This window comes from Siphateles boraxobius, unplaced genomic scaffold (genome assembly GCF_051911475.1).
Source record: "Siphateles boraxobius isolate OS27281-9 unplaced genomic scaffold, OSU_SipBor_1 63, whole genome shotgun sequence".
NCBI classification, from domain to species: Eukaryota; Metazoa; Chordata; class Actinopteri; order Cypriniformes; family Leuciscidae; genus Siphateles; species Siphateles boraxobius.
Genome location: NW_027509190.1, coordinates 912,501 through 937,500, shown reverse-complemented (window position 1 = coordinate 937,500; position 25,000 = coordinate 912,501). Strand labels below are relative to the sequence as shown.

Sequence of the window (25,000 nt, the reverse complement as noted above, 5' to 3'; positions counted from 1 at the left end):
TTCACCATCCACTTATTTAGCTGCTGTCGCATCCCTTGACATGCCATCTCCTTTAACCTCCTTCTTTTTCTATTTTTAGCCCCCGACCGCTTTTTTGCTTCATTCATCTTTTTCGAGTTTCAACGATAACGCACTCCTGTGCTGCTCCTCAGCGCTCACGCGCGCGCCCCCGCCCGCTCGCGATACCCTTCTATGTCAAAATAAATTCAATGATGGAATATTATGAGGGCACCGACGCCTACTCTAGCCTGTTAGTCCTCTAAAATGTATATAACTTTTTTTATATTTAACTTGTATAAATTTTATATAAATGTATATAACTTATAAAAAAAAAAAAAAATGTAACCATCGCTTTGGCGCCCTCATGATGTGGCGCCCCTATGCGCCGCATATAGCGCATACCCACTTTTTGCGCCACTGGCTACAAACAACTGCGCCTTTGACACAAGTTTACAATAACGATAGGAGCACGGCAAGTCAACAGCATTGAAGCGTGTGAAGAGGCTTTCCAGACAAGTAGCAGTGAGTATTTGTTCTTTTTCCTAGCATTATTTTCCTTTAATTACTATTATCATCAGTCTACTAGGCTGCATTCCCACTAATTAGCAAATATATTTTGACATAGCAGACGTTTTGACGGCCATTCTGAATCTTCGAAGAAGGAAACGCAAAGCATTGGAGGACACTCTTTTTTCTGCGCCAATACGATTCATTTTGCTGTGCGTTCCCACGCAGCACGCACGCTTCTCGAGCAAGAGCCCGGATAGCTCAGTCGGTAGAGCATCAGACTTTTAATCTGAGGGTCCAGAGTTCAAGTCCCTGTTCGGGTGAACAAGCCTCTTTTTGTGGAGCGGTACGTTTTGTTGTTGAGTTCTTGCTGATCTACACTGGCCTCGGGCAGCGACGCTGCAAGGCACCAATCCACAAACGACGTGCCCCTTTCAGCCAGCTTGTAGTCGTGGCCGAGTGGTTAAGGCGATGGACTAGAAATCCATTGGTGTCTCCCCGCGCAGTTTCGAATCCTACCGACTAGGTTGACAGCATGCGCCTGCTTTAGTTTGTAACCTTCTGGAGGCCTAGCTTAAACTTTATAAAAGGAAAAACAGAATCCTTTTCTTTTCAGTGACTTCTTCTCCAGAGTCACTGTTACAGGATTACCCTTGAAAAGAGTTATGTTGGTAAGAAACAGTTTTGTCTGCAAGCTAAAGATGACAAGGCCCCTTTGTATTCAAGGACACGACTGGTAGCTCGCCGTGATCGTATAGTGGTTAGTACTCTGCGTTGTGGCCGCAGCAACCCCGGTTCGAATCCGGGTCACGGCAAGATTTTCTGGGTGCCATTGAAATTGAGCTCCATGTAGCCACCTGTCCCCACCCCGTCCTTCAGACTACTCTTTTTGTGCACGGCGCGTGCCCTTGATGTGCTCTGGATGTTCGAGTGAATTGAAACTGGGACCTTCTTTGAAAGCACGAGCTTTCAGGTTCGAACCCTTAGAGAAAAGACTGAAAACGAAATGCTCCTATTTATGTGGGAAGAATCTTGCTTCAGAGAGAATATGGTGCGTGTATATTTTCTAATCGCTAGGTGTCAGTTAACTCGCTGGCTGTTACCTAGAGTGCCGCGGGCTTGCTATTTGCTACGAACAACTGCGCCTTTGACACAAGTTTACAATAACGATAAGAGCGCGGCAAGTCAACAGCATTGAAGCGTGTGAAGAGGCTTTCCAGACAAGTAGCAGTGAGTTTTTGTTCTTTTTCCTAGCATTATTTTCCTTTAATTACTATTATCATCAGTCTAATAGGCTGCATTCCCACTAATTTGCAAATATATTTTGACATAGCAGACGTTTTGACGGCCATTCTGAATCTTCGAAGAAGGAAACGCAATGCATTGGAGGACACTCTTTTTTCTGCGCCAATACGATTCATTTTGCTGTGCGTTCCGACACAGCACGCACACTTCTCGAGCAAGAACCTGGATAGCTCAGTCGGTAGAGCATCAGACTTTTAATCTGAGGGTCCAGGGTTCAAGTCCCTGTTCGGGCGAACGGGCGTCTTTTTGTGGAGCGGTACGTTTTGTTGTTGAGTTCTTGCTGATCTACACTGGCCTCGGGCAGCGACGCTGCAAGGCACCAATCCACAAACGACGTGCCCCTTTCAGCCAGCTTGTAGTCGTGGCCGTACCCTCCGGCGAATGGACAGCCTAACTATTCCTAACCATTTGTTACAAGTCCTAACACAAGTCCTAACACAATCTAAATAAGTCCTAACAATTCCTAACACAATCTAAATAAGTCCTAACAATTCCTAACACAGGTCCTAACAATCCTAAATTACGTCCTAACAGTTCCGAACAGCGGGTCCTAACAGTTCCGAACAGCGGGGTAAAACAGCCATTGGCTGGACGGGCCAAAACAGTCATTGGCCGAAACATAGTCTCGTGACCACCGTCATAAAGAGCGACGGCGCGAAAAGGACTCGTCATTCACCCCATCACTACCTGAGACGGTTTTGTGTTTTGATGCAGGCAAGTACAGTTTAATTAACATTTTAACGTGAAAGAGAAAAATTATCTATTCGTTGGACATTACAGTTCAAACTCGGTTTAGGTTGCACACGTTTAATTCAGCTATCTTTATTTGTAATTCGTTGTTTTAACACTTATATAGAGTTCGGAGGCCATGTTTTGATATAGTGATATAAATCGCGGCCTTCATACTGCAAAAGCTTAGCCGGACTGGTTTAAGATAACAGTATATAGACTATAAATGAGGATAATAATTTCTATGATGATTAATGTTAAAATACAGAGTGGTGACTTGTTTTGTATTAACCATAGAGTGTACAAATAAAACCGTAATAAAAAGCCTAATAACTTTAGAAACTAATTATGTTATAATTTTTACATAATGAACTGCTTTATTTTTACTCTCTGTTGCTTTTTACTGTTTTCAATTTATTAGTTTTTTTTTTCAATCGCTAACAAGCGCTTACCCATACTTCAGATCATTTTTCTAAACTCTTAAAACAGACTCACACCCACAAAACACAATTGGCCAAATGGATGATTTTCTTCTCAAAAACACATTTTGAAAAACACACTCTTCATTTCAAAATAGAACACATCTTTCTCTGCATACACTAACTTTACCAAAACACTGAAAATCTGACTCAGACTCAGAATGAAATTATTCTGTCAAAGAATAACACTTGTTTTCACGTCACAAGGTACATGCAGTCAATCAAAGTACACCCAGTTTCAAAATACTGGCTATTGTTGACATTACAAAAACTTCATAGACTTTAGTGTTTCAGTTTGAAAAACATGCAAAACATGCAGTCCACCGTTTTTACACTACATTTCTTGGTTGGGAATTGTATGTCCACATGTACAGTAACTTTACTTTTTTCCAGCCTCTCGTAGTGAAAGACTGTTGATTACATGGTCAATGATAGTGGCACGGATTTCATCACTGACTACTGTTCTTGCAGCCCTTGGAATGCCACCACCACACATTCTTACACCTTTACCTTGCCCTCTCCTTGGGCCTTCTCTTCTCCCTGGCCCTGCTCCTCTCACTTCACCTCTCATCTCTCACTGCACCCCTCACTGCACCTCTCACTGCACCCTTCACTGCATCTCACCTCTCACTGCATCTCACCTCTCACTGCACACTGCACCTCTCACTGCATCGCACCTCTCACTGCATCTCACCTCTCACTGCACCCCTCACTGCACCCCTCACTGCATCTCACCTCTCACTGCATCTCACCTCTCACTGCACCTCACCTCTCACTGCACCTCACCTCTCACTGCACCTCACCTCTCACTGCACCTCACCTCTCACTGCACCTCTCACTGCACCTCTCACTGCACCTCTCACTGCACCACTCACTGCACCCCACCTCTCACTGCACCTCTCACTGCACCTCTCACTGCACCCCTCACTGCATCTCACCTCTCACTGCACCTCTCACTGCACCTCTCACTGCACCACTCACTGCACCACTCACTGCATCTCACCTCTCACTGCACCTCACCTCTCACTGCACACTGCACCTCTCACTGCACCTCTCACTGCACCTCTCACTGCACCTCTCACTGCACCACTCACTGCACCACTCACTGCATCTCACCTCTCACTGCACCTCACCTCTCACTGCACACTGCACCTCTCACTGCACCTCTCACTGCACCCCTCATTGCACCAATTTGAATTTAGTGCAACGTAATCATTCATTCTATTTACCATAGTTTAAAAATTGTCTTTTAACATGGTTAAATTAACAAACATACGTAATTTGACAACCATCCATGTGTAAAATCCCTCTTCTACATAAAATTTGTCTTAAATGTTTTCCCCTAAGCCTTTTCTTTAAATTTCATTTCATTTGTATCTCTCTGAAGTTGTTCTCAAGTTGTCTGGTATTTACCCTGTTGTTTCATATTTATAGACATGACTAAGACTGGTAAACCAGACTCATACTGGCATGACATCATGTGCAAGTATGCCCAAGGGAAGTACCACTTCTCAACAGGCAAGAAGCCAGGGGCGAAGAAGTGGAAGCATGCCTTGGAAAGAATTAATAACTGTCCATTACACAAACAGACCTGTGCATATGATATATTTGGGAAAATAATCACTTGCAAATGTGGTTATCATAAGGTATGTAATGAATGTGATTATTTTACCTATGCTGGTGATCATTACTAATTTAAAAACATTTTTTAATAAGAGAAAAATGTTCATTATTTGAGCTGTAAAGCCTGACATGAAATAATAGTCAGAAAAAGGTGTGTGTGTATATATATATATATATATATAATGCGCACAAACTGAGCAAAGCTGTGCAATTTAGTGCAAATGCTGTCAGTACACTAGATTAATTTCTTAGCTTTTAATGTAAATCAGTGAGGTCTTTATAATGGTATAACAGGTTACTTGAATAAAATGCATATAAATGTCAATTTAACTCGCAGTAAAAAGATGCCTGCACAAAGACCTGAAGGTGGGTGTTTTTACAATTCTACTTAAAGGTGTATTACTTTCCTTAAAGAACAACAACCTATGAATCAGACGACAGTTTGCATGTAGTAATTGTGTACAACATGTTTTTCAGCAAAGTTTTGATTTTGATAATTTGCAGATTTTGAGACCTAGGGAAAACACTAATCCTAGGGAAAACACTAATGCTTTTTTTACAGTCAGCAGAGCAGACAGTGTTAGGCATGCAAGCAGGACCACAGAGCAGTGCAGGCATGCAAGCAGGACCACAGAGCAGTGCAGGCATGCAAGCAGGACCACAGAGCAGTGCAGGCATGCAAGCAGGACCACAGAGCAGTGCAGGCATGCAAGGAGGACCACAGAGCAGTGCAGGCATGCAAGGAGGACCACAGAGCAGTGCAGGTGCAAAACCTGCCTCATTGAGCAGTGCAGGTGCGCAGGCAAGACCAGCCTCATGGAGCAGTGCAGGTGCGCAGGCAAGACCAGCCTCATGGAGCAGTGCAGGTGCGCAGGCAAGACCAGCCTCATGGAGCAGTGCAGGTGCTCAGGCAAGACCAGCCTCATGGAGCAGTGCAGGTGCTCAGGCAAGACCACTGAGCAGTGCAGGCGCAAAACCAGCCCCAGAGAGCAGTGCAGGCTCAAGATCAGTCCCAGAGAGCAGTGCAGGCTCAAGATCAGTCCCAGAGAGCAGTGCAGGCTCAAGATCAGTCCCAGAGAGCAGTGCAGGCTCAAGATCAGTCCCAGAGAGCAGTGCAGGCTCAAGATCAGTCCCAGAGAGCAGTTCTTCAATAAAGTGTGGTCTTTGTGGTGAAGACATTGATGTGGACTGTTTCTCCGAACATCTGTCAGATTACCATGTCCAAGAATGTTGTAACCAGTGTGGTGCAAAAGTCTGGGGTGCGGTTGGACTTCTTCACCACATTGAAACTAATCATCCTTGTACCAGTCTTGCAGGGACAGAATCTGTGGATCCACCAACATCTTCTCCAACAACATCATTTACTGAATCACCCGCATACATTGAAGAGCAGCAAGGCGTTCCACAAACTGCACCTCAAACACCATCCCTGGAAATTAACCTGAGGCCTCCAGTAGTGAATTGGGTGAGTTTTCTCCCCAAACAGTTCTGTCGAGTTATTAAGCCAGCAGACCAGAAGTGGATCGCGCAGTGTCTATATGACGCCACAGGACGACTTAAGCAGCAGTTTTCTCAAAACTGGTTTCATCCACCAAGTCCCAGCAAGCCTACAACTTCACCTCCTGATCCTAACACCTACTTTAGACAGCGTATGTTTCTGTGGGACCCAATGAGAATGTGGGGTATTCCTCTGAAGTGCACACAGTGCAATAGGAAGATGCACCATTCAGGAATCTACACAAAAGTGAGGGAAGTCATTGATATTGACTCGAGATATTATTTAATTGGAGTAGACTACCCTCGCTGCAGTAAGTGTAAGATTCCTGTCTGCCCTTGGAGTTCGGAGATCCTCAAACAACTAGATCCCTCCCACAGAAACAAATTCCCCGCTGTTCTTACCACTCACCTTGCACTTGACAGGAAGTGTGTGACTTTGTTGAAGCCTAGAACTGCTGGGAACAGCTCCAGTTTCTTGCAGCAGGCGCTTGAAGAAGTTCACAGCGAGGAGTGGGCAAGACGTACCATTAACTATCTGACAGACTGTGAATTTCACAAAAAGAAATGTGCCCTGACACAGGCTGAAGTGGTATATCAGCAGCCACCGCCTTTTTGCCCCCTACCTCTGGCACAGTGGTTTGAGACGGTTCATGCCAACGAGATCCTGAGTCACATTGATGAGCTAAAGGGTGTCATAACATCAACATATGGTAGCATCCTGAAGCTTGATTCTACCAAGAAGGTAAATGTATATAAAAAGAGGCAAATGCATGTTAATTTCAACTTGATGTTCAGAGATTTTTACCTGATTGTAATGTTTGTGTATTTATATAGATAACTAAAAAGCTTGCTGGTGGCATTGCGGACACTGCTACATGGATGACCAATGTTGGCAATGAGTTTGGCCAAGTCCTGAACTGTGTCCTAACCACTGGTGAGGGAGCTGGCATAGATGACTTGTGTCAGGGCATCGTAAAGCGATACAAGGATGCTGGGGAGCCAGAGCCAGCTGTGATTTACGTTGACCGGGACTGCTGCAGCGAGACAGGTTTGTTACATTAAGTCTTTACCTAATATGAATGTGTTTGTATTTCTAATTCATATTAGCAACCATTTCAGGCATGTTTCTAAATTACTAAAAACTAAATTTCATTCCTGTACATGGTTTTTCTAGGTGTTTGTTCATATTCTTTAAGAACACTCATAAAGAGAATTTTTAGAACTATTTACTATAGAAATTTATATTTTTTTAGATCTATTTACAATGGTTCTAAAATTCTTAATTTCTATTTACAGTAGCAATTTACTATGAGAACCCTGTTCAGTGTTTGCAATCAAGTAGACAAAAGCTTATGTAAAACAGCATTATTATATTTCTTTAATGATGCAAATGTAAATCTGAGAAAACAATCACTCCTTGTTTCTCATTGGTGTAGGCGTGACTCCAGTTCTTACCTGGTTCCGACCATGGAATATCACAGTGCGACTTGATGTGTTCCACTTCATGCGGCGGTTTACTGCTGGCCTTACAACGGAGCACCATCCACTGTATGGCACTTTCTGCTCCAAGTTGTCCAGCTGTATATTTGAATGGGACAAGGATGACATCTCTCGTCTTAAAGAGGCGAAAAAGACCATGCTTTTAAAAAAACATGGGGGTCATATTTCAACAGAGGCCCAAATCCTGTCAAGCATCACCTCCAGTGAGCTGGCCAAGCACTGCAGGAGGAGGACACGCGGAGTTGAAGAAACTCGTGTCTTGATACAAGGACTGCTGGACTCCATGTGGGAACTGACCGACACCACTGGTTTGCGCCTCATCAATCCAGAGAGCATGACACGTGTGTGGGAGGTACAGCAGAAACACTTACCTTGCATCCAAGATCCACCCGGTGTTCAGTTGTACACAAAACTGGGCTCCGGTTTACAGAAGGGTGACAAGGTTCTGGATGTACTGAGGTGTGGCAGAGGGTCCTCCTCTCTGGAAAGCTTCCATCGCCACCAGTGCACTTTTATTCCAGGTAAATTGAAATTATAAAACAATATTATGCATATATTTAAATAGTGTTGTCACAATACTGAAGTTGCTGACTTCGAAAATTAAAGGCACCAAATTGGAAACAAACCTTTTTCTTAGGCCTGGTGGTTCTGAGTGGGGGGTTATATAATAGTATTTTAATCATGTGAAACATTGTCTTTCAGGTTGGAGATGTAATGCACTACATACGCAGATGTACATGCTTGAGGGTGCATCTAGGTGGAACATCAACCGAGCTCATCAAGCTGTGGACATGAGTGGTACATCACTTACTAAAATGTATGATGTACGTTTAATGTCCCACATGAATGTCCTCAGCAACAGAGTCCTTGGATGTGCACTCCTGCCAGAATTCAAACCTCCTGGGAAACCCACTGGTAAGATTCACCATTGTACACACTATTACGATAGTGATTCCAGGCATCACTGTGTGTTTTAAAAGGCTTTGCATGCTGCCTGAACGCTAACCAATCAGACCATCGTTTTCATGACTGATCATTGCTGTAAAGGTGCTTGTTCCTAGTTATAAGATATGTCAGTTTGTGAAGTTGAAGTGTATTTGTTTTAGTTTTTCTTTTGTGATTTTTGCTTTTACATTTTTCATGTTAATCGCAAAATAGATTTTTCATTAGCAACACTACATTCATCACATGCACTGTAGCCTACTGCTTTAGCCTGATATATAGCTCTTATTACAAAATGTTTATTGAATCTTTATGGCAGATGAGCGTATAGCTGTGGAGTACTTGCTGGCACAGTCTGACAGAGGAGACCTGCTTTCTCCACTGGAGCAACATGAAATCGCCTTGCCAGAGATGGAGGTTGAAGTTCAGGAGGATGAGTGTCTGGATGTCACAATATGTGATGCGGCAGACCTCAATTTGGGCACACACACCCTTGCAAGTTCCAGCAGTCATGGTGATTCATTGATCTCACCTCTGGTAATGTCAATTTTCTTGATCGTTTTGAATTAAAATTACATAGGAATGTTAATGTTTTTAGGAGCAATGAATGAGTTGCTTCATGATTAAACGTTCATTTAATTAAAAGATTAATAATAGTCAATTTGAACAGTCAATTTTGTAACTGAAGTTTATTCTTCTCTTTAAAATGTTTTTAAAAAATCTAGGAAACCAGTGTGCCAAGTGGTGGCTCTTACAGTCCTGACATTGAAGACATTTCCTGTGCTGGGCCCAGCACACCAGCTCCGGTAAAGTTTCTAATACCTGATGCTTGTAATTTGTGAATGGTTTATCAAAGTATCAAAATAATTTCCTAATCCAGGATTCTGTTTTTGTTTCCATTTCTAGGACAGTAGATGTGATTCAAGGGGTGTTCCTGGATGGGAGGCAGTGGATAACCTGGCAGGCTATCTCGTCAGTCTCAACCGCACGATCACTGGTTTATCAACTAACGAGATAGCAGAGATCTTGCGGTTGTATTCGTATTTGCATACCATTGATCAGTCCCCCTCCAAGTATTCCCTTAAGTGCAAGAAAAAGACCTTGGAAGGTCCTTGGAGAGCTTCTCGGAAGCGTAGTGGCTCAGCCCCTGGTCAGCAAGCAGCTGAGAGGTGAGTTAAATTGTAGTGCACCGGTGTTAAATTTGAGTCTTGTTGAATGCTCCCTGTATAATTTAATTCCTTTCAAAGGTTAAAAATACTTTAAAAAAACTGTTTTGATGAGATCCAGGATAGATCATAAAGTCTATCTCTCATTGCCATACAATTCCAAAACATAATCAGTCTATATGTTTACAAAGCTATAATGAACCATAGAATACTAATCATACATAATACAATCATGCATCTTTTTATTCACAGACTGTTCATGACTCATGGTCAGGCTGCCCAGAGACCTGATGCCAACAGGGTTTCAGAATGTGTTGCACTCAAGCTTCTGAAGGAATTCAGGGAAGCCAGAAATAGGCCTAAACATAACAAGGGCAAAACCTTTCCCATTCCTCAGGCAATTGTGATGATTTATAGCCACATCAAGCAGCTGCTTGAAGACTGCAGAGAGCTACTAGACCAGGGGCCGTATTCACAAAGAATTTTATTTTACCACTAGGAGTACTCCTAAATCCCATTAAAATATTTTAGCTAGGAGTTTTCTCTTAAAAGTTATTCACAACGCCTTTCAGACCTACTCTTAGTAAGGAAAAATGACAACTCCTAAACTAAGAGTGAGTCTTCGTTGCTATGGATGACGTCAATTCTCATGCACGAGTTTCCTCGCAATGATCACGGTGATTGGTTGTTAGATGACAGGGCCGTCATGCGGAACATAACACAGACACAACAATTCATGGAATTACGACATCTAAATATGTCTGGGTCCTACACAAAATAATAATAGTAATGTCATCGAAATGCATATATAATGACATGTTTGTGCAGGCCCCAGTGAAGTGTAATTCTAAAAAGGCAGAGAGAGAGAGAAAAGTGGTGAATTAAATTAAATTAAGGTAGCCTAATACCCTAATGAAACCGCCACGGCGCCACTTGCCTAATAATGAAAAACGACACTTGCATTATCACTTGCTTGGTTAATTGACATCCTATTAGTATAGAAGCTTGTTTCCGCCACTGAATAAAAATAAATTAAAATAATTGCGACTTTTTATCTCACAATTGCGAGATATGAAGTCAGAATTGTGAGAAATAAAGTCGCAGTTGTGAGATAAAAAGTCGCAATTAGCTTTTTTATTTTTCATTCTGTGGCGGAAACAAGCTTCCATAGCCTAAATAGACTACTTAAAGCAAGTATTTGCTCCTATTGAAGTAATGTAATAGTTGAATAACGGTGGATTATGAACTCGCCAAAACGGAAAAGAAAGCCCAACTGGACGCAGGATCAGTTAGTGCTGGAAAACTGGCCCAGTTGGTGCTGAAAAAAAATAAAAAATAAAAGGGAAATTCGACACTGGGATATCAAGTAAAACAAAGCGTGAGACATGGGAGAGAATATGTTTACAGATCAATGCAGCATTCCCGCTTGTGTGGCAGACCCCGGACGACTGCGAGAGGCGGTGGTATGCGCTACAATCCTTTGTGAATAGGTCTTAGTGAGTTAGGAGTCCTCCCTACTTCTTTTAAGCTGTCCCAGACTTAGGTGCTACTTTTAGGGCTAAAATGCTTCGTGAATTACTTTTAGTGAAAAAAATTAGGAGTCCTAAAGTTAGGAGTGACACGCCCATTATCTTTAGGAGTTGCTACTAAATTCGCCAGTTAGGAGCTACTTTTAGCCTTAAAATTCTTTGTGAATACAGCCCCAGACCAACTTGGTGCTAGTTACTATAAACAACACCACAGTGTCTTCATGGTGAGTTGGATTTCAGCTTCCTAAATTCACTTCAGTAATATGAAATCTATTCCTATGATGAACGACTGCACTTCTGAAATAATAAATCTTTTGAACTATTCTCTATTCCACATGTATTTGTATATAACATACATTAAATGTATACATTGTTTTCAGACACCGTCTCATTTTGAAACTTGCAACCTTTTATATGTCTGCCAAAAAAAGGATTTAAAAAATTTGGTAATAAATGCATACATTGTTTCACAAAAGCTTTTCAGAAATTCAGAATGTTACGGTTTAGAATACGTTATTGCTTATTACACAGCTTTCTGAAATGCTTGATTCTGATTTGTCAGTTGAGACATTCCACAGTCTGTTTTTCTCTGATAATGTTCACAAAGTGCGAAGTTCATCAATTACGAAATGAGGTCAATTCGGCTATAAATCAGCTGTAATGTTATCAGTTTAGTTATTGTCCAATAATGTCAGTATAGTCAAATTGATAATATTGCTGAATGTTAAAGGAACACGCTGACTTTTTGGGACTTTAGCTTATTTACCGTATCTCCCAGAGTCAGATAAGTCCATACATACCCTTCTAATCTCCGTGCGTGCTGTAACTCTATCCGACGCCCCCACCTCTGGCCTAGCTTAGCACAAATACTGGAGGTAAATGGCTCCATCTAGCATACCGCTCCCAATAAGTGACAAAATAACATCAACATTTTCCTATTTACATGTTGTGATTTGTATAGCAACAGTGTGTACAAATAACAAGGCCATATGAGACGCAGGCTTCTTCTAACCATATACATACTGGGAAGTATATTCTCAGAAGGTGAAGCACTGCTACTTGGACGGAGTGATTTACTCGCAGCACCTGAGAACTGGTGAGGAGCAGAGAGTTTGCTCAGAGTTGGAGTAAATCACTCCACAGAAGTAGCAGTGCTTCGGAGATACGGTGAATAAGCTAAAGTCCCAAAAAGTCGGCGTGTTCCTTTAATGCTGAAGTATCCAAGTGATGGATAGTTTTTGAATAGTTTAGTGTACATAGTTTATAAAAAAAAATCAGTAGAGATGTTTTGTAAATGTACTGTGGGTAAAGCTAAAAATGTCTGTTATTCTTTCCCAGGCTTCTCGACAGACAGAAAAGAACTGACCGGGACACCTTGCTACAAGGAGTGGAGCTTCCCCAGCCTGTTGGTTTGGCAAAGGAGCCACTGCCAAAGCCTAGAGAACTCCCATCTGCACCTGTTGAACATGGACATGTTGCCATTGAGTTCCAGGAGCCTGAAAATCGGGAGGGTGAGGCAGTTATACGCCAACGTAAATGTGCACGAACTGGAACTGCAGTGTCTTCTATTACGCACACAGACACTGGGCTTGTAGACACATCTCCATCTGGCACAGACTGGCCTGGGGCCCAGCACTTTCCTGGGTGGCATGTCTGGCCTGGGAATTCTGATTTGTCTTTTCCACCATCGCACTCTCAGGGTTGGTCGTCTTTTCCACCAGGCCAACCGCCATCAGTTCCACCATCGCACTCTCAGGGTTGGTCGTCTTTTCCACCAGGCCAACCGCCATCGGTTCCACCATCGCACTCTCAGGGTTGGTCGTCTTTTCCACCAGGCCAACAGCCATCGGTTCCACCATCGCACTCTCAGGGTTGGTCTTCTCTTCAGCCGTGCCAACAGCCATCGGTTCCACCATCGCACTCTCAGGGTTGGTCTTCTCTTCAGCCGTGCCAACAGCCATCGGTTCCACCATCGCACTCTCAGGGTTGGTCTTCTCTTCAGCCGTGCCAACAGCCATCGGTTCCACCATCGCACTCTCAGGGTTGGTCGTCTTTTCCACCAGGCCAACAGCCATCAGTTCCACCACCTCCTCAGAACCGACAGCGTGCATGGAGACAGCACAAGGCAGCACTTGAGGATCAAGAGCGTGTGGCAAGAGGGGAGCCACCAAAGAAGCGTCACACAAAGGAACATTACCATTATGAGTGTAAAATATGTGGCCAATCAAAAAGTAAACTCACTGGCCATTCCCAGGTTAGAGGAAAGTGGTACTGTCCAGCAGCTGGCCAGACCATTGCAGAGTGGAAAGAGTCTCTTTAGGATTTATTTTGTCTTTCATTCACAATTATATTTAATTTTTTATTTTTTATAATTGTGATAATTTTAATTTTAGAAAATTTTATATAATTTTATAAAACTTTAAATTTTACGTTAGTGCATTAAGTACATTTGAAGGAAAGCTCTTAAAAATATGTTTATGTATATATATTTTATATATAACAATTTTTTCTACATTTTTATTAAACTATTTGTGGAAGTTATATTATTACTATTATTATATCTAGCCATTGCAATTGTGTGAGTGTGTATGTGTATCTAAATGGCTAATTATTATTAATATTATTATTATTATAAAACTACCAAAAATACTAATTATATATATATTATTATTCATTTATCAAACTATTTGTAATTGTACTACGTTTTTATTATCATTACATGTAGCTATTTAAATTTGTATTTATTATAAAGTTATATAGATTTGAGCTTTTATTTGTGAATGTGTATATATTATTATCATTATATGTAATGTATATATTATTATTATGAAACCAAATTTGTGGTAGTGTTTATTATATATGAAACCATTTTAATTATATATATATATATATATATATATATATATATATATATATATATATATATTCCTTCTATTGTAAATGTTGGATTTGAGACTTTGTGGTAGTGATTGTATAATAAATAATTGTATTTACATATATTTGTACTTGTATATATTTTTTTATTTTTTTATTACATATAACGTGCGTTACATTCGAGCTTTTGGAATAAACTATGTTTGTGCAAAGTATGTTGTACATTTTATTCTTGCAAATTGTTTTTTAATTGGGTAAAATAGGTCTAAAATGCGTCTAAATGTGTAAAATAGGTCTAAATATTGACTTTTCTATCATTTATTTTTAATTTTTTACATTTTTACACTTACATTCACACATTTGACAGACACTTTTATCCAAAGCAACTTAAATAGCATTTCAAGGAACACATTTTACATTATCAGTTCTTGCTTTCCCTGGGACTCGAACCCTTGACTTTGGCGCCTTTTCCCCCTTCTTTCCCCCCCTCTTTGGCGTTTTTTTTCCTTCTTTCCCCCCCCCTTAGCAGTCCCTTTTGCCCCATCTTTGGCCGAGTGGTTAAGGCGATGGACTAGAAATCCATTGGGGTCTCCCCGCGCAGGTTCGAATCCTACCGACTACGTTGACAGCATGCGCCTGCTTTAGTTTGTAACCTTCTGGAGGCCTAGCTTAAACTTTATAAAAGGAAAAACAGAATCCTTTTCTTTTCAGTGACTTCTTCTCCAGAGTCACTGTTACAGGATTACCCTTGAAAAGAGTTATGTTGGTAAGAAACAGTTTTGTCTGCAAGCTAAAGATGACAAGGCCCCTTTGTATTCAAGGACACGTCAGGTAGACTGGTAGTTCGCCGTGAACGTATAGTGGTTAGAACTCTGCGTTGTGGCCCCAGCAACCCCGGTTCGAATCCAGGTCACGGCAAGATTTTCTGGGTGCCATTGAAATTGAGCTCCATGTCGCCACCCGTCCTTCAGACTACTCTTTTTGTGCACGGCGCGTGCCCTTGATGTGCTCTGGATGTTCGAGTGAATTGAAACTGGGACCTTCTTTGAAAGCACGAGCTCTCAGGTTCGAACCCTTAGAGAGAAGACTGAAAATGAAATGCTCCTATTTATGTGGGAAGAATCTTGCTTCAGAGAGAATATGGTGCGTGTATATTTTCTAATCGCTAGGTGTCAGTACATTGCTGGCTGTTACCTAGAGTGCCGCGGGCTTGCTATTTGCTACGAACAACTGCGCCTTTGACACAAGTTTACAATAACGATAAGAGCGCGGCAAGTCAACAGCATTGAAGCGTGTGAAGAGGCTTTCCAGACAAGTAGCAGTGAGTTTTTGTTCTTTTTCCTAGCATTATTTTCCTTTAATTACTATTATCATCAGTCTAATAGGCTGCATTCCCACTAATTTGCAAATATATTTTGACATAGCAGACGTTTTGACGGCCATTCTGAATCTTCGAAGAAGGAAACGCAATGCATTGGAGGACACTCTTTTTTCTGCGCCAATACGATTCATTTTGCTGTTCGTTCCGATGCAGCACGCACACTTCTCGAGCAAGAGCCCGGATAGCTCAGTCGGTAGAGCATCAGACTTTTAATCTGAGGGTCCAGGGTTCAAGTCCCTGTTCGGGCGAACGAGCGTCTTTTTGTGGAGCGGTACGTTTTGTTGTTGAGTTCTTGCTGATCTACACTGGCCTCCGGCAGCGACGCTGCAAGGCACCAATACACAAACGACATGCCCCTTTCAGCCAGCTTGTAGTCGTGGCCGAGTGGTTAAGGCGATGGACTAGAAATCCATTGGGGTCTCCCCGCGCAGGTTCGAATCCTACCGACTACGTTGACAGCATGCGCCTGCTTTAGTTTGTAACCTTCTGGAGGCCTAGCTTAAACTTTATAAAAGGAAAAAAAGAATCCTTTTCTTTCAGTGACTTCTTCTCCAGAGTCACTGTTACAGGATTACCCTTGAAAAGAGTCATGTTGGTAAGAAACAGTTTTGTCTGCAAGCTAAAGATGACAAGGCCCCTTTGTATTCAAGAACACGTCAGGTAGACTGGTAGCTCGCCGTGATCGTATAGTGGTTAGTACTCTGCGTTGTGGCCGCAGCAACCCCGGTTCGAATCCGGGTCACGGCAAGATTTTCTGGGTGCCATTGAAATTGAGCTCCATGTCGCCACCTGTCCTTCAGACTACTCTTTTTGTGCACGGCGCGTGCCCTTGATGTGCTCTGGATGTTCGAGTGAATTGAAACTGGGACCTTCTTTGAAAGCACGAGCTCTCAGGTTCGAACCCTTAGAGAAAAGACTGAAAACGAAATACTCCTATTTATGTGGGAAGAATCTTGCTTCAGAGAGAATATGGTGCGTGTATATTTTCTAATCGCTAGGTGTCAGTACACTCGCTGGCTGTTACCTAGAGTGCCGCGGGCTTGCTATTTGCTACGAACAACTGCGCCTTTGACACAAGTTTACAATAACGATAAGAGCGCGGCAAGTCAACAGCATTGAAGCGTGTGAAGAGGCTTTCCAGACAAGTAGCAGTGAGTTTTTGTTCTTTTTCCTAGCATTATTTTCCTTTAATTACTATTATCATCAGTCTAATAGGCTGCATTCCCACTAATTTGCAAATATATTTTGACATAGCAGACGTTTTGACGGCCATTCTGAATCTTCGAAGAAGGAAACGCAATGCATTGGAGGACACTCTTTTTTCTGCGCCAATACGATTCATTTTGCTGTGCGTTCCGACGCAGCACGCACACTTCTCGAGCAAGAGCCCGGATAGCTCAGTCGGTAGAGCATCAGACTTTTAATCTGAGGGTCCAGGGTTCAAGTCCCTGTTCGGGCGAACGAGCGTCTTTTTGTGGAGCGGTACGTTTTGTTGTTGAGTTCTTGCTGATCTACACTGGCCTCCGGCAGCGACGCTGCAAGGCACCAATGCACAAACGACATGCCCCTTTCAGCCAGCTTGTAGTCGTGGCCGAGTGGTTAAGGCGATGGACTAGAAATCCATTGGGGTCTCCCCGCGCAGGTTCGAATCCTACCGACTACGTTGACAGCATGCGCCTGCTTTAGTTTGTAACCTTCTGGAGGCCTAGCTTAAACTTTATAAAAGGAAAAACAGAATCCTTTTCTTTTCAGTGACTTCTTCTCCAGAGTCACTGTTACAGGATTACCCTTGAAAAGAGTTATGTTGGTAAGAAACAGTTTTGTCTGCAAGCTAAAGATGACAAGGCCCCATTGTATTCAAGGACACGTCAGGTAGACTAGTAGTTCGCCGTGATCGTATAGTGGTTAGTACTCTGCGTTGTGGCCGCAGCAACCCCGGTTCGAATCCGGATCACGGCAAGATTTTCTGGGTGCCATTGAAATTGAGCTCCATGTCACCACCTCTCCTCACCCCGTTCTTCAGACTTCTCTTTTTGTGCACGGCGCGTGCCCTTGATGTGCTCTGGATGTTCGAGTGAATTGAAACTGGGACCTTCTTTGAAAGCACAAGCTCTCAGGTTCGAACCCTTAGAGAAAAGATTGAAAACGAAACGCTCCTATTTATTTCGGAAGAATCTTGCTTCAGAGAGAATATGGTGCGTGTATATTATCTAATCGCTAGGTGTCAGTACACTCGCTGGCTGTTACCTAGAGTGCCGCGGGCTTGCTATTTGCTACAAACAGGGGCGCAACTACCCAGTGTTAGAGGGGTATGCAGCAACAATTTTGGCGCCCCCCCAATACACACACACATATCATATATATATATATATATATTAACAATGTTAACAAATAATAAAAAGTTACAGAATAAACAGTTACAAACATACACATATACACATGCATACACACACACATATATATATATATATATATATATATATATATATATATATATATAATCATATTGTGTGTAGCTGTCATTTGTATCAAAATGATCAGCCATCAAATCTTCCTTATCCCAGAAAATGTTCTTTTTTTCTTTGCAAATCCCTGTACTTGTGACAATGACAACAATGATGACATAAATTATGTCAGTGAACAAAAAAAAAAAAAAACAGAAACAGATTTTGTCCAAGTGGTCAACAAAAGCCTCGTTGCTGTTTGCCACTTGATCATACATATTATATAGCACAGATCTTTAAAGAGAGAGAGAGATGTGACCCAAAATACAGCTTCCATGTCACCCAGCAGATGTAACTATAGCTTGTATGTCTGATAGCACAGCTAACATGAACATACATGAATGGTAAAACAAAATCTATTTGTTTCCATGATAAACCAGCCTTATTGCATAAGTCATGTTTTCCAGCTTCTAGTCATTTATTGTGCATGCTACCTTATATTTTCCAGTTGTTATTTTACTTTAATAAAATTGAGATATGTCATGCATGGGATTGGTACCATAAGGTTTAACCAAAATCTAAATGTAGATATCAGCAATATTATTTTGCATTAAGTTATGTTTTGCATAAACACTTGCTGTTAACATTAATATTTGCAAGCCTCCAAGCTTGGTAGCAAATCTACGCATGATTCCATGGTAAACCAGAGATATTGCATTAGTTGTTTTCCAGATTCTTGTCATTTATTGTACATGCTACCTTATATTTTTTAGTTTTCAGCTCATCAACCTCGGTTTTGCATATTCTAAACTAGCTAGCTCTGGCTGCTACATTCCCAGAGTTAGCAAACGTTAGTCTGTTAACATGGATATTTGCAAGCCTCCTCCAAGCACAAACATCACATACCTGTTGCATTTCACCATCCACTTATTTAGCTGCTGTCGCATCCCTTGACATGCCATCTCCTTTAACCTCCTTCTTTTTCTATATTTAGCCCCCGACCGCTTTTTTGCTTCATTCATCTTTTTCGAGTTTCAACGATAACGCACTCCTGTGCTGCTCCTCAGCGATCACTTGCGCGCCCCCGCCCGCTCGCGATACCCTTCTATGTCAAAATAAATTCAATGATGGAATATTATGAGGGCACCGACGCCTACTCTAGCCTGTTAGTCCTCTAAAATGTATATAACTTTTTTTATATTTAACTTGTATAAATTTTATATAAATGTATATAACTTATAAAAAAAAAAAAAAAATGTAACCATCGCTTTGGCGCCCTCATGATGCGGCGCCCCTATGCGCCGCATATAGCGCATACCCACTTTTTGCGCCACTGGCTACAAACAACTGCGCCTTTGACACAAGTTTACAATAACGATAGGAGCACGGCAAGTCAACAGCATTGAAGCGTGTGAAGAGGCTTTCCAGACAAGTAGCAGTGAGTATTTGTTCTTTTTCCTAGCATTATTTTCCTTTAATTACTATTATCATCAGTCTACTAGGCTGCATTCCCACTAATTAGCAAATATATTTTGACATAGCAGACGTTTTGACGGCCATTCTGAATCTTCGAAGAAGGAAACGCAAAGCATTGGAGGACACTCTTTTTTCTGCGCCAATACGATTCATTTTGCTGTGCGTTCCCACGCAGCACGCACGCTTCTCGAGCAAGAGCCCGGATAGCTCAGTCGGTAGAGCATCAGACTTTTAATCTGAGGGTCCAGAGTTCAAGTCCCTGTTCGGGTGAACGAGCCTCTTTTTGTGGAGCGGTACGTTTTGTTGTTGAGTTCTTGCTGATCTACACTGGCCTCGGGCAGCGACGCTGCAAGGCACCAATCCACAAACGACGTGCCCCTTTTAGCCAGCTTGTAGTCGTGGCCTAATGGTTAAGGCGATGGACTAGAAATCCATTGGGGTCTCCCCGCGTAGGTTCGAATCCTACCGACTACGTTGACAGCATGCGCCTGCTTTAGTTTGTAACCTTCTGGAGGCCTAGCTTAAACTTTATAAAAGGAAAAACAGAATCCTTTTCTTTTCAGTGACTTCTTCTCCAGAGTCACTGTTACAGGATTACCCTTGAAAAGAGTTATGTTGGTAAGAAACAGTTTTGTCTGCAAGCTAAAGATGACAAGGCCCCTTTGTATTCAAGGACACGTCAGGTAGACTGGTAGCTCGCCGTGATCGTATAGTGGTTAGTACTCTGCGTTGTGGCCGCAGCAACCCAGGTTTGAATCCGGGTCACGGCAAGATTTTCTGGGTGCCATTGAAATTGAGCTCCATGTCGCCACCTGTCCTTCAGACTACTCTTTTTGTGCACGGCGCGTGCCCTTGATGTGCTCTGGATGTTCGAGTGAATTGAAACTGGGACCTTCTTTGAAAGCACGAGCTCTCAGGTTCGAACCCTTAGAGAAAAGACTGAAAACGAAATGCTCCTATTTATGTGGGAAGAATCTTGCTTCAGAGAGAATATGGTGCGTGTATATTTTCTAATCGCTAGGTGTCAGTACACTCGCTGGCTGTTACCTAGAGTGCCGCGGGCTTGCTATTTGCTACGAACAACTGCGCCTTTGACACAAGTTTACAATAACGATAAGAGCGCGGCAAGTCAACAGCATTGAAGCATGTGAAGAGGCTTTCCAGACAAGTAGCAGTGAGTTTTTGTTCTTTTTCCTAGCATTATTTTCCTTTAATTACTATTATCATCAGTCTAATAGGCTGCATTCCCACTAATTTGCAAATATATTTTGACATAGCAGACGTTTTGACGGCCATTCTGAATCTTCGAAGAAGGAAACGCAATGCATTGGAGGACACTCTTTTTTCTGCGCCAATACGATTCATTTTGCTGTGCGTTCCGACACAGCACGCACGCTTCTCGAGCAAGAGCCTGGATAGCTAAGTCGGTAGAGCATCAGACTTTTAATCTGAGGGTCCAGGGTTCAAGTCCCTGTTCGGGCGAACGAGCGTCTTTTTGTGGAGCGGTACGTTTTGTTGTTGAGTTCTTGCTGATCTACACTGGCCTCGGGCAGCGACGCTGCAAGGCACCAATCCACAAACGACGTGCCCCTTTCAGCCATCTTGTAGTCGTGGCTGAGTGGTTAAGGCGATGGACTAGAAATCCATTTGGCTCTCCCCGCGCAGGTTCGAATCCTACCGACTACGTTGACAGCATGCGCCAGCTTTAGTTGGTAACCTTCTGGAGGCCTAGCTTAAACTTTATAAAAGGAAAAACAGAATCCTTTTCTTTTCAGTGACTTCTTCTCCAGAGTCACTGTTACAGGATTACCCTTGAAAAGAGTTATGTTGGTAAGAAACAGTTTTGTCTGCAAGCTAAAGATGACAAGGCCCCATTGTATTCAAGGACACGTCAGGTAGACTGGTAGTTCGCCGTGATCGTATAGTGGTTAGTACTCTGCGTTGTGGCCGCAGCAACCCCGGTTCGAATCCGGGTCACGGCAAGATTTTCTGGGTGCCATTGAAATTGAGCTCCATGTCGCCACCTGTCCTTCAGACTACTCTTTTTGTGCACGGCGCGTGCCCTTGATGTGCTCTGGATGTTCGAGTGAATTGAAACTGGGACCTTCTTTGAAAGCACGAGCTCTCAGGTTCGAACCCTTAGAGAAAAGACTGAAAACGAAATGCTCCTATTTATGTGGGAAGAATCTTGCTTCAGAGAGAATATGGTGCGTGTATATTTTCTAATCGCTAGGTGTCAGTAAATTCGCTGGCTGTTACCTAGAGTGCCGCGGGCTTGCTATTTGCTACGAACAACTGCGCCTTTGACACAAGTTTACAATAACGATAAGAGCGCGGCAAGTCAACAGCATTGAAGCGTGTGAAGAGGCTTTCCAGACAAGTAGCAGTGAGTTTTTGTTCTTTTTCCTGGCATTATTTTCCTTTAATTACTATTATCATCAGTCTAATAGGCTGCATTCCCACTAATTTGCAAATATATTTTGACATAGCAGACGTTTTGACGGCCATTCTGAATCTTCGAACAAGGAAACGCAATGCATTGGAGGACACTCTTTTTTCTGCGCCAATACGATTCATTTTGCTGTGCGTTCCGACGCAGCACGCACACTTCTCGAGCAAGAGCCCGGATAGCTCAGTCGGTAGAGCATCAGACTTTTAATCTGAGGGTCCAGAGTTCAAGTCCCTGTTCGGGCGAACGAGCGTCTTTTTGTGGAGCTGTACGTTTTGTTGTTGAGTTCTTGATGATCTACACTGGCCTCCGGCAGCGACGCTGCAAGGCACCAATACACAAACGACATGCCCCTTTCAGCCAGCTTGTAGTCGTGGCCGAGTGGTTAAGGCGATGGACTAGAAATACATTGGGGTCTCCCCGCGCAGGTTCGAATCCTACCGACTACGTTGACAGCATGCGCGTGCTTTAGTTTGTAACCTTCTGGAGGCCTAGCTTAAACTTTATAAAAGGAAAAACAGAATCCTTTTCTTTTCAGTGACTTCTTCTCCAGAGTCACTGTTACAGGATTACCCTTAAAAAGAGTTATGTTGGTAAGAAACAGTTTTGTCTGCAAGCTAAAGATGACAAGGCCCCTTTGTATTCAAGGACACGTCAGGTAGACTGGTAGCTCGCCGTGATCGTATAGTGGTTAGTACTCTGCGTTGTGGCCGCAGTAACCCCGGTTTGAATTCGGGTCACGGCAAGATTTTCTGGGTGCCATTGAAATTGAGCTCCATGTCACCACCTCTCCTCACCCCGTTCTTCAGACTTCTCTTTTTGTGCACGGCGCGTGCCCTGGATGTGCTCTGGATGTTCGAGTGAATTGAAACTGGGACCTTCTTTGAAAGCACAAGCTCTCAGGTTCGAATCCTTAGAGAAAAGATTGAAAACGAAACGCTCCTATTTATTTCGGAAGAATCTTGCTTCAGAGAGAATATGGTGCGTGTATATTTTCTAATCGCTAGGTGTCAGTACACTCGCTGGCTGTTACCTAGAGTGCCGCGGGCTTGCTATTTGCTACAAACAGGGGCGCAACTACCCAGTGTTAGAGGGGTATGCAGCAACAATTTTGGCGCCCCCCCAATACACACACACATATCATATATATATATATATATATATATATATATATATATATATATATATTAACAATGTTAACAAATAATAAAAAGTTACAGAATAAACAGTTACAAACATACACATATACACATACATACACACACACACACATATATATATATATATATATATATATATATATATATATATATATATATATATATATAATAATCATATTGTGTGTAGCTGTCATTTGTATCAAAATGATCAGCCATCAAATCTTCCTTATCCCAGAAAATGTTCTTTTTTTCTTTGCAAATCCCTGTACTTGTGACAATGACAACAATGATGACATAAATTATGTCAGTGAAAAAAAAAAAAAAAAACAGAAACAGATTTTGTCCAAGTGGTCAACAAAAGCCTCGTTGGTGTTTGCCACTTGATCATACATATTATATAGCACAGATCTTTAAAGAGAGAGAGAGATGTGACCCTAAATACAGCTTCCATGTCACCCAGCAGATGTAACTATAGCTTGTATGTCTGATAGCACAGCTAACATGAACATACATGAATGGTAAAACAAAATCTATTTGTTTCCATGATAAACCAGCCTTATTGCATAAGTCATGTTTTCCAGCTTCTAGTCATTTATTGTGCATGCTACCTTATATTTTCCAGTTGTTATTTTACTTTAATAAAATTGAGATATGTCATGCATGGGATTGGTACCATAAGGTTTAACCAAAATCTAAATGTAGATATCAGCAATATTATTTTGCATTAAGTTAGCAAACACTTGCTGTTAACATTAATATTTGCAAGCCTCCAAGCTTGGTAGCAAATCTACGCATGATTCCATGGTAAACCAGAGATATTGCATTAGTTGTTTTCCAGATTCTTGTCATTTATTGTACATGCTACCTTATATTTTTTAGTTTTCAGCTCATCAACCTCGGTTTTGCATATTCTAAACTAGCTAGCTCTGGCTGCTACATTCCCAGAGTTAGCAAACGTTAGTCTGTTAACATGGATATTTGCAAGCCTCCTCCAAGCACAAACATCACATACCTGTTGCATTTCACCATCCACTTATTTAGCTGCTGTCGCATCCCTTGACATGCCATCTCCTTTAACCTCCTTCTTTTTCTATTTTTAGCCCCCGACCGCTTTTTTGCTTCATTCATCTTTTTCGAGTTTCAACGATAACGCACTCCTGTGCTGCTCCTCAGCGCTCACGCGCGCGCCCCCGCCCGCTCGCGATACCCTTCTATGTCAAAATAAATTCAATGATGGAATATTATGAGGGCACCGACGCCTACTCTAGCCTGTTAGTCCTCTAAAATGTATATAACTTTTTTTATATTTAACTTGTATAAATTTTATATAAATGTATATAACTTATAAAAAAAAAAAAAAAAATGTAACCATCGCTTTGGCGCCCTCATGATGCGGCGCCCCTATGCGCCGCATATAGCGCATACCCACTTTTTGCGCCACTGGCTACAAACAACTGCGCCTTTGACACAAGTTTACAATAACGATAGGAGCGCGGCAAGTCAACAGCATTGAAGCGTGTGAAGAGGCTTTCCAGACAAGTAGCAGTGAGTATTTGTTCTTTTTCCTAGCATTATTTTCCTTTAATTACTATTATCATCAGTCTACTAGGCTGCATTCCCACTAATTAGCAAATATATTTTGACATAGCAGACGTTTTGACGGCCATTCTGAATCTTCGAAGAAGGAAACGCAAAGCATTGGAGGACACTCTTGCACGCTTCTCAAGCAAGAGCCCGGATAGCTCAGTCGGTAGAGCATCAGACTTTTAATCTGAGGGTCCAGAGTTCAAGTCCCTGTTCGGGTGAACGAGCCTCTTTTTGTGGAGCGGTACGTTTTGTTGTTGAGTTCTTGCTGATCTACACTGGCCTCGGGCAGCGACGCTGCAAGGCACCAATCCACAAACGACGTGCCCCTTTCAGCCAGCTTGTAGTCGTGGCC

At 42.2% G+C, this 25,000-nt stretch overlaps 12 non-coding genes across 12 annotated transcripts in view; all 12 read left to right on the top strand.

Annotated features, from left to right (window-relative positions):
• The first annotated feature begins 1,250 nt into the window (after positions 1–1,250).
• trnah-gug (transfer RNA histidin (anticodon GUG)) lies at positions 1,251–1,322 on the top strand. Its single transcript has one exon. It is a non-coding gene; the product is annotated as a tRNA-His (tRNA).
• A 650-nt stretch (positions 1,323–1,972) lies between these two features.
• trnak-uuu (transfer RNA lysine (anticodon UUU)) lies at positions 1,973–2,045 on the top strand. The gene has a single exon. It is a non-coding gene; the product is annotated as a tRNA-Lys (tRNA).
• A 13,662-nt stretch (positions 2,046–15,707) lies between these two features.
• Positions 15,708–15,780, top strand: trnak-uuu (transfer RNA lysine (anticodon UUU)). Its single transcript has one exon. It is a non-coding gene; the product is annotated as a tRNA-Lys (tRNA).
• A 122-nt stretch (positions 15,781–15,902) lies between these two features.
• trnas-aga (transfer RNA serine (anticodon AGA)) lies at positions 15,903–15,984 on the top strand. Its single transcript has one exon. It is a non-coding gene; the product is annotated as a tRNA-Ser (tRNA).
• Positions 15,985–16,207: 223 nt separating this feature from the next.
• trnah-gug (transfer RNA histidin (anticodon GUG)) lies at positions 16,208–16,279 on the top strand. The gene has a single exon. It is a non-coding gene; the product is annotated as a tRNA-His (tRNA).
• A 639-nt stretch (positions 16,280–16,918) lies between these two features.
• On the top strand, positions 16,919–16,991 carry trnak-uuu (transfer RNA lysine (anticodon UUU)). Its single transcript has one exon. It is a non-coding gene; the product is annotated as a tRNA-Lys (tRNA).
• A 122-nt stretch (positions 16,992–17,113) lies between these two features.
• Positions 17,114–17,195, top strand: trnas-aga (transfer RNA serine (anticodon AGA)). The gene has a single exon. It is a non-coding gene; the product is annotated as a tRNA-Ser (tRNA).
• A 2,649-nt stretch (positions 17,196–19,844) lies between these two features.
• On the top strand, positions 19,845–19,926 carry trnas-aga (transfer RNA serine (anticodon AGA)). The gene has a single exon. It is a non-coding gene; the product is annotated as a tRNA-Ser (tRNA).
• Positions 19,927–21,362: 1,436 nt separating this feature from the next.
• Positions 21,363–21,434, top strand: trnah-gug (transfer RNA histidin (anticodon GUG)). The gene has a single exon. It is a non-coding gene; the product is annotated as a tRNA-His (tRNA).
• Positions 21,435–22,073: 639 nt separating this feature from the next.
• Positions 22,074–22,146, top strand: trnak-uuu (transfer RNA lysine (anticodon UUU)). Its single transcript has one exon. It is a non-coding gene; the product is annotated as a tRNA-Lys (tRNA).
• A 122-nt stretch (positions 22,147–22,268) lies between these two features.
• On the top strand, positions 22,269–22,350 carry trnas-aga (transfer RNA serine (anticodon AGA)). The gene has a single exon. It is a non-coding gene; the product is annotated as a tRNA-Ser (tRNA).
• Positions 22,351–24,988: 2,638 nt separating this feature from the next.
• Positions 24,989–25,000, top strand: part of trnas-aga (transfer RNA serine (anticodon AGA)) — an 82-nt gene continuing 70 nt past the window's right edge. The window contains exon 1 of the tRNA in view: positions 24,989–25,000. This exon is cut by the window's right edge and continues 70 nt beyond it. This is a non-coding gene — a tRNA (tRNA-Ser).